This window comes from Phocoena sinus, chromosome 18 (genome assembly GCF_008692025.1).
Source record: "Phocoena sinus isolate mPhoSin1 chromosome 18, mPhoSin1.pri, whole genome shotgun sequence".
NCBI lineage: Eukaryota > Metazoa > Chordata > Mammalia > Artiodactyla > Phocoenidae > Phocoena > Phocoena sinus.
The window spans coordinates 69548407-69564261 of record NC_045780.1 but is presented as its reverse complement, the minus strand read 5'-3'; the positions used below and the strand labels follow the sequence as shown (position 1 = coordinate 69564261).

At 43.0% G+C, this 15855-nt stretch overlaps 1 protein-coding gene across 5 annotated transcripts in view; it reads left to right on the top strand.

The window, feature by feature from the left end:
• GGACT (gamma-glutamylamine cyclotransferase) overlaps positions 1–15855 on the top strand; it is a 47069-nt gene that overhangs the window by 3831 nt on the left and 27383 nt on the right. For all 5 annotated transcript variants that reach the window (XM_032611126.1, XM_032611124.1, XM_032611125.1 and 2 more), the window contains one exon: positions 808–971. The gene's annotated coding sequence lies outside the window, so the exon portion shown is untranslated. The remainder of the gene's footprint in view (positions 1–807; positions 972–15855) is intronic.

Genomic DNA, 15855 nt, shown 5'->3' with positions numbered 1-15855 from the left:
CAGGCCATGTGGGCTCCATTGCAGCTACTCAGCTGTGTTGTCCTACAGAAGCAGCCATGGATGATACGAACGTGAATGAGCATGGCTGTGTTCCAATAAAATTTTGTTTTCAAAGTTTTTTGTTTTAAACTCCACCAGCAGGCAGCAGTTATCTGAGGGCCAAAGTTTGCCGATCCTGGTCTAGAGCAGTCCTGTGGGCTTCTTTAATGCCAGTGATTTACTGGTATTGCTCGGTTGGCTATGGGTGGCTCTCATTCTGGATTTATTCAGCTTTCTGTATAGTGTGGTTTAGCTTGTTCCTCTGTCCCCTGTATCTCCTATAAACTGGAAGGTAGATCTAAAGGCTTAATTAGAGTCAGAGTCACCATTCATGGCAAGTATACTTCAGGTGTGGTTTGAATTTTTTTTTTTTAATAAACTTATGGCTTCAAAAAACTCGGGAACCCCCATTCAGGAAGCTCCATATTCCTAAAATAAGCTTTGCCTGATGGCTGAGGATACACTTTTTTTCCATTCTCATTTTCCTTACTTGAAGGAGAGGACGTAGCTGCTATTTCTCAAGGAAGTCCAGAACTTTGAACCCCTCTGCTAGGCCAGTGCGAGCTTACTGCTCTTCTAGGCATCCTGCGGCCCCTCGGGCTGGTGGATCACGTTTTTGCACTGAATGGCAGTTCCTTCCATGGCCCACCCCCAAGTTCTGAGGTGCCGTCCAAGGGGCTGGGTGAAGTGCTTTTGTCTTTTAAGCCCCTCATCTCTTAAACTCTCAGCTTTCTTCACTCCCCTTTCTCTTCATCTCACCCCTGGCAGGACTGAGAACTGGATACTTGTCCATGGGCTTCTGGTCATGCTGTGAGGCGGACGGCTTCTGGTGTCCTGTTCAGAAGGATTCTGAGGTCAAACGCTTTTCAGACTCAGACTCACTATGATGTAGGATTCCAGGGCAACGCGGTTTTGAAGAAACAAGCTTACAGGTGAGAGTTGTTTTTTTCCTCTGTTCTGGAATGTTTGCTGTTCCTAAACTGTAGAGCACCAGAGGAAGTATGTTGATAAGAGTGTCAGTTGAAAGTCCTGTCTTTCTGTCTTTTAGGAATAGTAGGGAAACTGTTCTTCCCTGAACACATTTTTCCAGATAATGTGCCTTTGGTCTTTTTCTTACTGATTTGTAAGAATTCTTTATACATTGAGGGTGCTAATCTTTTGTCATATATGTTACAACTGCTTCCCCATTTTTTTTTTTTTACTTTGTTTACAGTACTTACACTCTGCAGAAACATTTAATTTTAACATAGGGAAAAAATGTCAACCTCCCCTTTACAGTTTCCTTGTTTTGTGTTTTGCTTAGAAAGACCTGCCCATTTCAAGATCGTTTTTTAAAAGTCTGTGTTAACACAGATAAATGATGAAAACTAGGAACATGTGATTCTGAAAAAGAATACTGAAGGGGGCTCTTTCTACCAAAGAGTATAATATTTTGGCTTTAAAATGGGCCGTACATTGATAAGTCTTGAAGTTGGGAGATGGGTATTTGGGGGAATCATTATATCATTATTTCTGTATATATTTGACTTCCCAAGATAAAAAAGTTTTCTGAAAAAAAAGAACAGTAGGCGGAAAAGCCATTTTGTCCCATTCGTATTCAGCAACTATTATCTACTGTGTGCTGAATACTGGGAGTATTTTGTCAATAAAGGCACAAGATCTCGGAACGTATATTTCTCACATAAGAGGCAGATGTTCATGTCATGGTTGAGGACACCAACTCCTGTGTTAGACTGCCTGGCTTCAAAACCTGGCTCTGCCACATACTGGCTGGGTGCTTTTGAACTTTTTAATTTAAAACATGCGGGATAATAATCGTGTCTACCTGATAGGGTTTTGGGGCGGCTTGAATGGGAAAACGCACGAAAATTCCTTTGCGTGGTACTTAGCATTTCATAAATGCTCAAGCGTAGACTCTGAGGAAGAGAATACAGTAACTTCAGTCAAGTCAGGACCACGGGAGAGGAGCAGGTGCTGAGAGAGGTATGGAGCGGGGTCATGACCTCGCCTGGGCTGCTTGAGTAGGGTTGAGAGAACTTTTCAGAGGAGCAGACTTTTGAGTGGAGATGTGAGACATGGAAAACACATCTTTTAATCAAAAGTGCCCTCCTTTGTGGTGAAATGAGGAGGGCAAGGTGACGGCAGAGAAAGGGCCCAGGCGAGGGCTGGGCGACTGGAGGAAGCAGGTTTGACTTTGTCTTAGTTTCCTGGTGCTGCCAGAGCAAGTGCCGCCAACTCCATGGCCTGAAACCACCCTGACTGACTGTCCTGTTCTTCAGGCCAGGAGTCCAGCTGGGTGTCACTGGGCTGAAATCAGGGGCTGTGTCCCCTCCTGGAGGCTCTAGAGGAGAATGTGTTTTCTCGACTCTGCATCTCCCACTTGAGAGGGAGCAGTGCTGCGTCCCTCGGACACCCCCACCCCACCCCCCCGCCCGCTCACGGTTCCCTGCACCCAGGCAGGAAAGCGGCTGGGTAGTTCTGGTGATGGAACTGCTGTATATGGTTACAGGAATCAATCAACTTTAAAACTCATAGAACTATACAACAAAAAAGGTCATTTTACTTTATATAAATTCTAATGAAAGCATGAGAGCATGCAACTATTGTAAAACACTGAGTTAAAAATAGAAGGTAGACATAAGAATAAGAGCATTCTGAATTAAGCTAAGATGGCACACATCCACTATCATTATTAAAAGAGACTTCAGCAAGATACAAAGCAAAGACAATGAAAGAGCTTTGTTTTGATCTTGCTTTGAAAAAATCAGCCGCACAGGCTATTTTAGACAACTGGGGAAATATGAATATAGCATATTAACGATTTTTTGTTCGTTGTTAGGTAGGATTGTAGTTATTTAAAAACCTAAACTTTGGGGCTTCCCTGATGCTCAGTGGTTAAGAATCCACCTGCCAATGCAGGGGACACAGGTTCAAGCCCTGGTCCGGGAAGATCCCACATGCCACAGAGCAACTAAGCCCATGCGCCACAACTACAGAGCCTGCACAGAGCCCGCGAGCCACAACTACTGAAGCCCACGCACCTAGAGCCCGTGCTCCGCAACAAGAGAAGCCACCGCAATGAGAAGCCTGCACACCACAACGAAGAGTAGCCCCCGCTCGCCGCAACTAGAGAAAGCCCACGCGCAGCAACGAAGACCCAACTCAGCCAAAAATAAATAAATAAATAAATTTATTTAAAAAAATAAAAACTAAACTTTTAAGTAAAATTCAGTACCAAAATATTTAGGGGTGAAATGACATGGTTTCAGGTATTTGCTTCAGAATTCTCCAGAAGCAAGCAAACGAACAAAAACTCAAAAAAAAAAAGAAAGGAGGACAAATGGAACAGGTACGGCAAACCCAGGATGGTGCATGGATCCTGATGCTGTGTGAGTACACGAGGGCTTACTGTGCTCTGCGTTTGAAAAGAGCTGGAAATGTTTATAATGACAAGAAAAAAAAAAAAACCAGTGACTTATTCTTCATAAATGCTCTGAAGAATGCCATCTAACTGTTCTTTATTCATTTCGAAGATGTACTAATTTCCCCTCACAGCTTTTATTAGGCTTTTATAATCTGCATCTAACTTTGCAGAAAACCAAATCAAGGGAGAAAGAGTAATTCAAAGCAATTGTGATTCTTCTCAAAAATAAGGGCTTAAAGAATGCTTTTCAAAACTCATTTAATGCTCATAAATTATTAAGACCATCATGAGATGTAGAAATATTAATAATTTTCATTAATTTATCTGCTGTATCCTCCTAAGTGCAGATGACAATGGCAGGAAGGGGTAATTAACGCTCAAATATTTTAAATAAATTGAATGTTACTGAATTAAATTTATCTTATAAATATTTTTGGTTTTCTGGTGATGTTCTACATTTAAATATGTTAAATATTCTATATTGGAAAATAAGTAAATTAAAATCAGATTATTTTATATAGATAAGGTCTTTCTTGAATCTCACCAGCTGACACATCATAGTTGGCAGAGGATTACAGAATAGTGTCTGGGTACATGATCCATTTTGCAGTGATCCATTGTATCACCGCGTACATATGTATCTTGTGCGTGTCTCCTTCCTGTTTTACCGTTAGTGCCGTGATTGCTCTTCCCGTCAGTTTTATGCTGGATTACATTGATGGGTGAATAGTTAATGACACGAGAGTAAATGGACATAAGCAGAGAGTAATTTCTTTGAATGCCTTTTAGCTGTGGTGAACACTGTTGTAGTTTAAAAATGGACTGCTTCCATGTGTCTGAGGCAGTAGAAAAAGCTTGCGTTTCAATCCCTTTTTCCTTATTAAAGTATGTTGAGCTCGAGGAAGAAAACCATTTGAAATTTGTGAAATAAAGCTCATACATCTCCCTTTGGATGATTTAGGGGCCATGGTCACTGGTCACTGTTGCTTGAAAGTGTGGAGTTGACTCCTGGACTAATTTCCAGTATGTTCCTGCTGTTGTCGTCACCTCACCGCTAGCATTAGGTGAAACTGTGAAGTCTCAGCGTGGACAAGGCCATTGCTGAGGGAGGGCCTGTCTTTTAAATTCAGGTCTCGCCCATTAGCTGCTGTGGTTTGAGCTTCCAGTGGGTAGTATTATCGTTTAAAAAGAGTGGAAATTACTGTCATCTAATTGGAAGAATGGTATCCATATAGGTTTTGTTTTGTGACTAGAACCTCTCTGCTTTTGCTTCTGAAAAGTTGCTGGAGAGTTAGACCTATTGACAGACCTTCCCTTGTGACATAGGGCATCAGAAAGAAAAGCCGAGCCTGACAGAGGAAGGGAGATTGAGGACAGGTGGCCAGATGGGCTTGAGGTTGCTGTGGTCTAAAGCCTTGGAGGCCAAATACTAGGAAAATTAGGTTCAAAATGTAAACAAAAGGCATGGGTTTCTGTTGTTAAGTCATTTTTGGTTTAAAACTAACATATGGGGACTTCCCTGGTGGCACAGTGGTTAAGAATCCGCCTGCCAATTCAGGGGACGCGAGTTTGATCCCTAGTCCGGGAAGATCCCACATGTCACGGAGCAGCTAAGCCTGTGCGCCACAACTACGGACCCCTGCGCACTGCAACTACTGAAGCCCGTGCGCCTAGAGCCCGTGCTCTGAAACAAGAGAAGCCGCCGCAGTGAGAAGCCCGCGCACCACGACAAAGAGTAGCCCCCTCTCACCACAACTAGAGAAAGCCCACACGCAGCAACAAAGACCCAACGTAGCCCAAAAAAAGAAAAAAAAAAAACCTAATGTGAATTGACCCTTACATCAATTAGGATTGGAGTAAGTCAAACATACTGAAGGATTAGTAAGGATGTTGCCTCCATTGGACCCAAGTCTTTGTTTTTTTTTTTAATTAATTAATTTAATTTATTTATTTTTGGCTTCATTGGGTCTTCGTTGCCATGTGCAGGGTTTCTCTAGTTGCGGCTACTCTTCGTTGCCGTGCGGTGGCTTCTCTTGTTGCGGAGCACAGGCTCTAGGTGCATGGGCTTCAGTAGTTGTGGCACACGGGCTTAGTTGCTCCGCGGCATGTGGGATCTTCCCGGACCAGGGCTCGAACCCATGTCCCCTGCATTGGCAGGCAGATTCTTAACCACTGCGCCACCAGGGAAGCCCCCCAAGTCTTTGTTTTAAGAGTTGTTATGGCTGTTCTTTAAATTTGATGCTTGTTGACATTAAGTCTTAGGTATATTTTTCTTGGAGGAGGGTTGGAGGAAGGCATAATGGAAATGTATTGGGGCTTTAAGTCCTGGGTTTGTAACACCAGGCTAATACACCTGCTGCCCCCTGGTGGCAGCGTATTAAATAGTGCAGTTCAGAGGTGAGGAATTCTGGAGAGCTAAAGTCCACTGTATTGATAGAAGTGGATGGTAGAGTGAGCCAGGAGGTGGTTTCTCTTTCCAGCTTTTATAATTTCTATCTGTAGTTATGATCTTAGGCAAATAATTTAGTTCGGTTAAGTCTAGATTTCACTTTATTCTACTTTAAAAAGTAATTTCTAAAATTTCTCCCTATTTTAACATCTTAAAATTCTCCAATGGTAATGGCAAATAATATTTAGTGAAAGATATCAAGTTCCACTTTTTGCTTTACCAGATGAATTTTTAAAAATCGGAGATATTTCTTCAAGAAAGAGGACTCCAGAGCAACTCCTGAATATGGGTTTGGCTCTGGACTGCAGGCTGCATAGATCTATCTGCAGCACAGTCCATAATGAATCAGCATGATGACCCTGTGTTATTATGAGCGCCTACAAGGTGCATCATTTAAAAATTAATTTTCTTATATTTAATAGTGGTTGGAAAAAACATAAAATTTACCATCATTTTTAGTGTACAGTTCAGTAGTGTTAAGTATAGTCACATTGTTGTACAACAGATCTCCAGAACTATTTCATCCTGCAAAACTGCAACTCTGTACCCACTAAATGACAACTCCCCACTCCTTTCTTTCTGCAGCCCTCAGCAACCATCATTCTTCTTTGTCTCTATGTATTTGATGACTCTGGGTACCTGGTATAAAGTGGAATCACACAGTATTTGTCTTTTTGTGACTCACTTATTTCACTTAGTATAATGTTCTCAAGGTTCATCCATGTTATAGCATGTGCCAGGAGTCCTTTCCTTTTTTTTTTTTTTTTTTTTTTTGTGGTACACAGGCCTCTCACTGTTGTGGCCTCTCCTGTTGCGGAGCACAGGCTGTAGATGCACAGGCTCAGCGGCCATGGCTCACGGGCTCAGCCGCTCTGTGGCGTGTGGGATCTTCCCGGACCGGGGCACAAACCCGTGTCCCCTGCATCGGCAGGTGGACTCTCAACCACTGCGCCACCAGGGAAGCCCAGTCCTTTCCTTTTTAGGGTTGAATATCATACGTAGAGACCACATTTTGTTTATTTGTTCATCTGTTGATGGACACTTGGGTGGCTTCCACCTCTTAGCTATTATAATATTATTATAATTATTTTTATAATTATATTACTAATGCAGAGAGGGTTTTATACAATTTCTTTTCTGCGTGTAACAGGTCAAACTTCATTATAAAGAACACCATTCAACTGTGCTAGATAACTAGGATATGGCTTTTTGTATGGATAAGTTAAAAAGGAACTAACGTCTGTTGGACACAAGCTCTGTGCCAGGCACTTATATATCTGTGATACATTCTGTTGTTTAGTCCTTATAATAATTCTGTAATTTACCCTCTCTCAGAAGGGAACCAATACTTATTAAAATCACCACATGCCAGAGTTTTGATATACATTACCTCATATAATCCTCATACATCAGTCCTTGAGGTGGGCATTATCATCCCCTTTTTAAAAAAATATTTATTTATTTATTTGGTTGCACCGGGTCTTAGTTCCAGCAGGTGGGCTCCTTAGTTGTGGCTCCAGGGCTCCTTAGTTGCAGCAGGCCAGCTCCTTAGTTGCGGCTTGTGGGCTCCTTAATTGCGGCATGCAAGCTCTTAGTTGCAGCATGCATGTGGGATCTAGTTCCCTGACCAGGGATTGAACACGGGCCCCCTGCATTGGGAGCACAGAGTCTTACCCACTGCACCACCAGGGAAGCCCTATCCCCATTTTTTAGGTGACGTTAACTGAGGTTCAGAGGGATGAAACATCTTGAACGAGGTTACACCACTAAAGGCAGCAGGGTTTCATCTGACTTGGAAATGAAACACGTCCAGTTCAAAAGCGTGTGTCCTTCAGCCTACACCCTACTGCCCCCGCTGCCCGGAGTAACACCTACACCTGTGATCCGAAGGATGTGGGAACAGTATCGAGGAATTACACTGCTGTCCTAATTTATAAGTAGAGAAACTTCTGTAGTGTCTTCCCATTAAATAAACAGCCCTTTGGGTTTTCCTTGCAGAGATTCAGATGAATCTGAATCTGAAACACAAGCCTGGCCTCCTGGCTGATTTTGCAGTCTGCCTAGGACTTCCAAAAGAGTGGTTCTCATGTCCGGTTCCCCCATTCCTGAGGTTATTTTTTGCTTTCTCCCTTTGGATTGGTGGCGAGCCGGGACCGTTTTTGCTGCTGTGAGTTGCCACCTCTCTTGAATGCCGTGGTGTTTGGGGCCGGAGCTTTGATCTGCTCCCTGCATAGTGTTTTCACACAGGGAGGGGGTCCTCGACTGTCCTTGTAGATGGTGGTTTTCTTGGGGACTCAGCAAGCTCTTGGAGAGGCCCAGTGCAACATTTCCTCACCTAGGGGAATACAGATACAGATGGATAAGTGAACAACTGGCAAGTTTGATGGTAAATGAGATTTTTACATAGTTTCAAAGTATCTCCTTATGAAATTTTCATCAACTTGTGTCAGGCGGGGCTTGGGGGAGAATAACTTCACCGTGAAGCTGGGAGCAGCCTGGCAGTCACCACTTTCACTGGGTGACCGGAGTGAACGTCATCAATGATGGGACAGATTGGAGTCATGTGCCATCCAATAGGCAGTGAGAACACAGCATCATTTCCAGAAGATTCCTGCTGAAGATGGGTGACCTGAATCTAACCATGAGGCAAAGCTAGAAAAAAACAAGTTGAGGAACAGAAACAGATGGCCTGAAATCATTGAAAGAGCATGAAAATCAAAGTCAAAGAAAGACTGAGGGATTGTTTCAGGTTGGAGGAGACTGAAGGACAAGATGAGGAATGCATTTGGGATTCTGCACGGGATCCTTCACTATAAAGAACATCATTGGACAAGTGACAGAACTTGAAAGGGGTCTGAGAGAAGGTGGTCAAGTGCCTGTGCTGATGTCCTGCTGTTGAGGGCTGTGGCGTGGTTGTATGAGGGGGTCCTGGTGGGAAACGGACATGAACACGTGGCGGGAGGGGCGTCAGGTTGGCAGCTCTCTGAGCAAACGTCTCCTGGACACCCGCCCCATCCCTTGTCCAAGGGCTGAACGCTGAGTGTCTGGGCCTCCTAGCAGATGGGGAGACAGACCTGGGTGGACCTGCGATGAAGCTGCCTGTTCTGCCCCCAAGGGAGGGTGTTTGAGGTGACCTGGCAACCTTGCAGGCTGAGTGGGATTTTGCACATTGAGGCCTGAGGAGTGGCCTGAGGCAGTGGCAGCCTCACGAGCATAGGGCGACACAGGTCGCACCCCCAGGGCAGTGTGAGGCCTGGTCTGGATGAGGCGGGGAGAGACGGGTCTGGACGGTGAGCCAGCACGAAGAGCCTTGGCCTTGACCCTTTGGATGTGTTCCCTCTAGCTGTGGAACAAATTACCCCAGCATCAGTGGCTGCAAACAACAGACACCCTTCCATGGTTGGGGGCTGAGACTCTGAGAGCTGCCTCACTGGGCGGCTCTGGCCCTGCTGGTGGGTTGGGGTCTCTGGGGGCTGACTTGGGGGCATCTGAGTTCGCTCACGTGACAGCCAGCAGGGCTTGGGTCCTTTCCGTCTGTCTTGGGAGACCTCAGCTCCTCTCCACGTAGCAATGCTTCTGCGTACTTCGGCTAATTTGACCTTGTGGCGGAGCCTGTGAGGCAGGCAAGATGGGAGTTTGCTCCCAGTGAGGCTGAGTGAGGTCACCCAGGGGCTTCCCTGGACCCAGTCCCTTTGAAGCCTACTGCCGCATACGGCCTGGAAGACGCCCCAGGCAGTAAGGCTCCGTTTCCGCTGTCTTCTCAGGGTGGGGAGGCTCTGGAGGGTGATCTTTTGAGCAGAACTAATAATTTTTTATTTGTTGTTTATGTCATTCAAGATAACTCTACTACCTGTGGCCTGAATGTTTGTGGCTGCCCAAGGTTCATATGTTGAAATCCTAACCTCCAGTGAGTGTGATAGTTATTTGGATCTTGGGCCTTAGGGAGGTGATTGTGTCATGAGGTTGGAGCCCTTATGTATGGGATTAGTGCCCTTATAAAGGGACCCCAGAGAACTCCCTGGCCCCTTCTGCCAGGTGAGGACACAGTGAGAAGATGCCCTCTGTGAACCAGAAGGTGGGCCCTCACTAAACAATGAATCTGCTGGTGCCTTAATCTCAGACTTCTCAGCCTCCAGAACTGTGAGAAATAAATGTTTGTGGTTTATAAGTCATTTCATTCATGGTAATTTTGTTATAGCAGCCCGAGCAGACTAAGACAAACTCCATTTGTTGGGTACCTGCACGTGGAAAGCTCCATGCTGGGTGCTTTCCTGTGCTGTCTCGGGGTGCCACCCTTCTCTGTGAAGTACGGCTGAGCGATTGGGCAGAGAAGGAGATGACAGAGGCCCAGAGGTTCTGTCATCTGCCAGCGTCGCTGCCCAGGCCTGTCTGATCCCGAAGCCAGACCCCGCTGGCACTACTTCTGCCACCTGGGGCCCCAGGTGGAGGTGTGAAGAGCATCCCCGGACAGCACCGTGGCTGCGTTCTTCTAAGTAAGGGGACGTTGACACACAGATTTGCTTTTCTTTTGACAATAGCAAAAGAGGCCCACGTGGAGAAGGTTTGGCCTGCACTGTGCACGTTTCAAAATCACATTGTTCGGGTGTTCGTATCACCAGGAAAGAGAGGCCTCGTGTCTCAGAAGAGCCCTCAGTGGCAAGACAGGCTCCAAACTGGGTCAGAAATGGGAGCAATGAGGCAAGAGGTGGGTCTTACCTCTTAATAACAATCAGGAATAAGCAGCTCACTGGGGCAGTTTGTAACTAATAGGGAACTTCTGCGTGTATGAGAAAATGAAAACCAGTAAAACAGAGCTCAAGGAAGTTTAGATAATTAATGGTGAGTTCAAGGAGGTTTAGATAAGCAATGGCGAGTTAATAAGAGAAATATAACTTGGGGCTTCCCTGGTGGTGTAGTGGTTGAGAGTCTGCCTGCCAATGCAGGGGACGCGGGTTCGTGCCCCGGTCTGGGAAGATCCCACATGCCGTGGAGCGGCTGGGTCCGTGAGCCATGGCCGCTGAGCCTGCGCGTTCGGAGCCTGTGCTCCACAACAGTGAGAGCCCCGCCTACCGCAAAAAAAAAAAAAAAAAAAAAAAAAAAAAAAAAAAAAAAGAGAAATATAACTTGAAATACTGAAACTGAGAGATAAAAGTGTCCCAGGAATATTAACTTTTAATGAGACATAGGTGAGTATAGCCAAGGGCTCACCAATGAGTGTGGAGTCGAAAGTCGGGGAGGAAAGAGAGGACTGTTTCTTGGGACTGGGTAGATGAGACCGTGCGTGACTGATGGGGTCTGGGGGTGTGTGCTTGGGATGAAATGACCCCCACGATGCCGAGCCCTGGAGGAGATGGGGGAGGGGTGCAGTCTGGGCTGTGGAGATATTCTGGATATCAAAGATTTCTCCACATACACATCAGTCTTGCTAGATCACATTTCCTGGTTCTTTAGAAAATAACTTTGTTGTACTTCAGGACACTCTGTCCCAGGACCACACTAAAACATAAACAGAAAACTTGGACAGGAGTCTAGCAAAACAAAGATCTATTATGTGAAATGGAAATGCCTATAACAAACAGAACCAAAAACGCAGGCAAGCCAAAGGGATCTAATGGGGTCAAGTGATGCTGGCAGGTGAAGTGGTTGTGAGTCTTTAACTGGGAGGGTCATTTGGGGAGAACAGTAGAGACAGGCATGGTCAGCAGGCCTCACAGGTTCTTGCTTGATGTCCTGGGGACGTTTTCTTCCTGAGGGCCTGGCTGAGGAAGGGGTTTTCACCCAGCCGGGAAGTGCAGTGCCACACAGGCTGGAACTTGACTCCAGGGTGATTCACATTGTCTCTGGAAATGGACTTCAGTGAAGCTCCCCTGGGTGGAAGCTAAAAGAGAAAAGGCTTCTCAGCCATCTTCATTCAAATTGGAGCAGAGAAGAATGGGTGGGTCACTTTGGCAAAGAAAAGGCCTAAAGTTTATGGAGTATGAACGTTTTACAAGCAGCAAGTAAAATCATGGTGGATAAAAAGGACTTTGTTCAAATGCTGATGTTTGATAGGCCTTTAAAAAGAATAAATAGGCTTTATTGATTTGCATGTGATAAAATATACCCATTTAATATTTCAAGTTTAATGAATTTTTTAAAATTTCAATGAATGTTTATAAATGTATGTACTCATGGAATCACCACCATAATCAGATACGGAACATTTCCATCCACCCAGGAAGTACCTCATGCCCCTTGGCATCAGTTTTCTCTCCCCTGTGCCCAGCCCCCAGCAGTCGCAGCTCTGTTTTCTGTCCCTGTGATTTGCTTTTCCCAGAACGTCATTGGAATCATATGGCATGTGGTCTTGTGCTTATGTGTCTGGCTTCTTTCACTCAGCATATGCGTTTGAGATTTATGCATATTATTATATCTACATCCCTCAATTTATCTATGGATTCTTGTTTGTGGACATTTGGGTTGTTTCTAACTATTGCCTATTATGAATAGAACTGCTATAAACATTTAGGTATAGGTCTTTATGTGAATATATGAAATCATTTATGGCAGGTGTATTCCCAGGAGTGAGATTGCTAGGTTATATGGTAAATATATGTTTAACTTTTTTTTTTTTTGCGGTACTTGGGCCTCTCACTGTTGTGGCCTCTCCCGTTGCGGAGCACAGGCTCCGGACGCGCAGGCTCAGCGGCCATGGCTCATGGGCCCAGCTGCTCCGCAGCATGTGGGATCCTCCCGGACCGGGGCATGAACCTGTGTCCCCTGCATCGGCAGGCGGACTTTCAACCACTGCGCCACCAGGGAAGCCCAAACTTTTAAGATCGTTTTCTAAAGTGGCTGCACCATTTTGCATTCCCAGAAGCCATGTTATAAGAGTTTCAGTTACCCTACATCCTTGCCACCAATACTTGATATTAGCAGTATTTTCAATTTTGCCCATTCTAGTAGGTGCATGATGGTATACTTTGTGGTTTTTATTTTCATTTCCCTAATGATGATGTTGAGCATCTTTTCGGGTGCTTACTTGAGATTCATGTATCGTTGGTAACGTGTCTGTTTAAATCTTTTGCCCATTTTTAATTGGGTTATTTTGCTTCTTCCTGAGTTTTAGGAGTTCTTTGTATATTCTGGATACAAGTCATTTATCAGATATATAGTATTTGTTTTGCAGATAGTTTCTCCCATTCTGTGTTTGCCTTTTCATGTAATCATGGGTACCTTTAGAGAGCAAACGTTTCTGATTTTGATGAAGTCCAGCTTATCCATGTTTTCTTTTTATTTACTTTTTGTTTCCTAATAAAAGGTTTTTCTTCTAGAATTTTAGCTCTTGCAATTGGATACATTTTGAGTTTATTTAAGTATATTTATGTGGTGTGAGATAAGACTTGTAGTTCTTTTTTTTTTTTGTATATGGGTATCCTATTTTTCAGCACCATTTGTTTCAAAGACTGTCCATTCACCTTGAATTACCTTGGCACTTTTATCAGAAACAATTGGCCATACAAGTGTGGGTCTACCTCTGGACTCTATTCTGTTCCACTGATTTATTTTTACCAGTTATTTTTATTGAGATATAAATCACATACCATAAAATTCACCATATCAAAGTGTACAATTCATTGGTTTTTAGTATGTTCACAAGTTTGTGCAACCACCAGCACTGTCTAATTTTACATTTTCATCACCCCCTAAAGAATATTTCATTGATTTTTTCCAGCTTTGTTGAGATATAACTGACATATAACATTTTATAAGTTTAAGGTATAATGTGTTGATCTGATACACTTATATATGCAATATGACTACCATCTTAGTATCAGCTAACACGTTTATCGTGTCACTTAATTACATTTCTTTTTTGTGGTGACAACATTTAAGATCTACTCTCTCAACAACTTTCAAGTATATAATATAGTATTGTTAACTATATTCACAATGCTGTGTGTTACATCTCCAGAACTTATTTGTCTTCTAACTGGATATTTATATCCTTTCACCAACATCTCCCCATTTCCCCCAACCCCCCAGCCCCTGGTAACCACCATTCTACTCACTGTTTCTACAAGGTTGGCTTTTTTAAATTCCACATATAAGTGAGATCATACAGTATTTGTCTTTTCTCTGTCTGACTTATTTCACTTAGCATAAGGTCCTTACATGTTGTTGCAAATGGCAGGATTTCCTTCTTTCTCATAGCTAAATAATATTACACACACACAAAACCTTCTTTATCTGTTCACCTGTTGACAGACACTTAGGTTGTTTCCGTATCTTGGCTGTTGTGAAAAATGCTGCAATGAACATGGGAGTGCAGGTATTTCTTCGCTATCCTGTCTTCACTTCCTTTGCATATTTACCCAGAAGTGGAATTACTGGATCATACGGTAGTTCTATTTTTGACTTTTTGAGGAGGCTCCATATTGTTTTCCATAGTGGCTGAACCAATATACATTCCTACCAACAGTGTACAAGGGTTCCCTTCTCTCCACATCCTCACTTGTTGTCTCTTCTTGATGATAGCCATTCTAACAGGTGTGAGGTGATATCTCATTATGGTTTTGATTTGCATTTCCCTGATGATTAGTGATGTTGAGCACCTTTTCATGTACCTGTTGGCCATCTGTATGCCTTTGGAAAAATGTCTGTTCAGTTCCTCTGCCCATTTAAAAATTGGATTTTTTTGTTGTTGAGTTGTATAAATTCTTTATATATTTTGGATATTAACCCCTTATCAGATATATAGTTTGCAAATATTTTCTCCCCTTCTGTAGGTTGCCTTTTCATTCTGTTGACTGTTTCTTTTGCTGTACAGAAGCTTTTTAGTTTGATGTAGTTTCACTTAACTGATTTTTGCTTTTGTTGCTTGTGCTTTTGGTGTCATATCTAAAAAATTGTTTCCAAGACCAGCATCAAGGAGTTTTTTCCCTGTGTTTTCTTGTAGGAGTTTTACAGTTTTAGGTCTAACGTTTAAGTCTTTAATCCACTTCAAGTTGCTTTTTGTGAGTAGTGTAAGATAAGGGTCCAATATTATTTTTCTGCTTGTGATTATCCAGTTTTCCTAACACCATTTATTGAAGAGACTGTCCTTTCCCAGTTGTGTATTCTTGGCTCCCTGTCAATATTACTTGACCATATATGCTGGGATTTATTTCTGGGCTCTCAACTGTGTTCCATTCGTCTTTGTGCTTATTTTTATGCCACTACCATACTGTTTTAATTACTGTAGCTTTGTAGTATAGTTTGAAATCAGGCAGTATGATGCCTCCAGTTTTGTTCTTCTTTCCCAGGACTGCTTTGACTAGGTGGGGTCTTTTGTGGTTCCATACAGGTTTTAGGATTTTTTTTTCTATTTCTGTGAAAAATGCCATTGGGATTTTGATAGGGATTCCATTGAATCTACACATAGCTTTGGGAACAGTGGACTCTTGTGATCCTGTGTATTTCTGTGGAATCAGTTATAATGTCTTTCATTTTATTTACTAGAGTCTTCTTTTTTTCTTAGTCCAGCTAAAGGTTTGTCAATTTTATCTTTTAGAAAAACAGGTTTTAACTTTTGTTGTTCTATTATTTTTCTGGTCTCTATTTTATTTAGTTTTGCTCTGATCTTTGTTATTCCTTTTTTCTTCCAACTTTGGGTTTAATTTGTTTTTCTTTTCCTCATTCCTTGAGGTGTAGAGTTAGTTGTTTGAGATCTTTCTTTTTTCTTACTATAGGCATTTATTACTGTAAACTTAAAACTGCTTTTGCAGTATCCCATAGATTTTGGTATATTGTGTTTCCATTTTCATTTATTTGCTTGAAGATTTAAAATTTTTTTCTTTTGATTTCTTCTTTGACTAACTGGTTGTTCAAGAGTGTATTACTTAATTTCCACATATTTATAAATTTTTCCAGGTTTCCTCTTGTTGTTGCTTTCTAGTTTCATACCACTGTGGTCAGAAAAGAT